Raw genomic sequence first — 1,818 nt, forward strand, 5'->3', positions numbered from 1 at the left:
AGAGAGAGAGAGACATGTGTGTATATATATATATATATAGATATAGATAGATAGACAGATAAATAGACAAGTAGATAGATAGATAGATAGATAGATAGATAGATAGATAGATAGATAGATAAATAGATAGATAGATAGATAGATAGATGGATAGATAGATAGATAGATAGATAGATAGATAGATGGATAGATAGATAGATAGACATGCATATATATTCAAGAAGGTGCTCAAAAGTTCCTGACTTTAAAGGCATCGCTAAAGGCCTGGTTGAACGCCCAACCTTGAGTTCTTTTACAAGGCTTAGAAAAAAGAGTGAACTAGCTAGTTCACTCTTTAGCCTATCGACTTCAAGATGGTATGATTTTAATATATTGAGCCTTCTGGCCTCATCTCGAGGCCCTGTTCTTTCCTCTTCCCTCTTCCCTTCATTTATTCTATTTTATGTATTTGTATTCACTCTAATGAAGCTCCATGTACTAGATCGAATCTTCTATGAAGATGACAAATATTATTTTCGGAATTTCTTTCGTAAGCACCAACTAACATTGGAAGTGGTAACGGCCGTAAGAAATGTTATGTCATGTTTCGTACTAAAAAAATAATCAACCGATGTTGGTCAATTTGCTTGTTTGCTGATCAAAATTTTTCTCCGTTTTTTGATTATTTAAATTTGATTCCTGATAAACGTTTGTTTGTTCAGTTATTACCTGCATACTATGCCTGCATACCCAAGCCCACGGATAACATAGGTAATTGATATTAATAGTAAATACGGATACTATTATCTCTTAGATGGTTATTGCAACCATTAACTCTGCTTACCTATATATATATATATATATATATAGGGGGAGAATTCACAAAAAAAAAACAACAAAAGACGAAGACAGGTGGTGTAGACAACAAACAGATGTATTAGTATAACGCTTGAGAAGTGAAGAAGTCTTTAACATTTTGAGCCTACGCTCTTCCACAGAAAGGAACAGAGAAAGAAACAAGGAGAGAAAAAAAGAATGTGTAGTGGCTAGCGATCTGTATATATAGTTACAGGGGTTGGACAAAATAATGGAAACACCTAGCATCATAGCATCATAATTTTGAAATATCTATAAAACGATCAAAAGCTTGTTTATTTTTGTTTTTTGATTTATTATTAGTGTTGCTTAATATGTTTTGCTAAAATTGCTTTTTCTTTTCAGATATCATCAGAAAAAGGTAATTAAAATTTCATGAAAATGACAGATCTATCGGACTTTCAAAGAGGTCAAATTGTTGGTGCTCGTATGGCAGGCACTAGCATAACAAAAACAGCCGAAATGTTTGGTGTACCAAGAAGTACTCTCTTGAAAGTAATGGCAGCCTTTGAGAAAGAGGGAAAAACCTCCTCGCCGAAACAAAACTCTGGAAGAAAACCAAAACTTTCAGATAGTGACCATTGGACTCTTACGTGAATTGTTAGAAAGGTTCACAAAAGTACAGCTCCCAAAATTACTGCAGAGCTTAATGACCACCATGAGAACTCAGTTTCCACAAAAAACTATTCGCCGGGAGCTGCACAAAGCCAGATTTCACAGGAGAGCTGCAATCAGAGAACCACTACTTTCAAAAAAAAATGTTGCTAACTGTTTTGAGTGGAGTAAAAACCTATAGAATTGGTCCCTAGAGCAGTGGAAGAATGTTATTTTCTTGGACGAGTCATCCTTTACCTTATTTCAGACCGCCAGCCGATTATATGTGTGGAGACAGCCAAAAGAAGCATTTGACCCAGACTACCTTCTTCCAACTGTTAAACATGGAGGAGGATCTGTGATGATCGG

General features: G+C 35.3%; 1 protein-coding gene across 2 annotated transcripts in view; it reads right to left on the reverse strand.

Moving 5' to 3' along the window:
- LOC106870605 (centrosomal protein of 104 kDa) overlaps window positions 1–1,818 on the reverse strand; it is a 293,281-nt gene that overhangs the window by 104,642 nt on the left and 186,821 nt on the right. The window lies entirely within an intron of this gene.

Source organism: Octopus bimaculoides, chromosome 16 (genome assembly GCF_001194135.2).
Source record: "Octopus bimaculoides isolate UCB-OBI-ISO-001 chromosome 16, ASM119413v2, whole genome shotgun sequence".
NCBI classification, from domain to species: domain Eukaryota; kingdom Metazoa; phylum Mollusca; class Cephalopoda; order Octopoda; family Octopodidae; genus Octopus; species Octopus bimaculoides.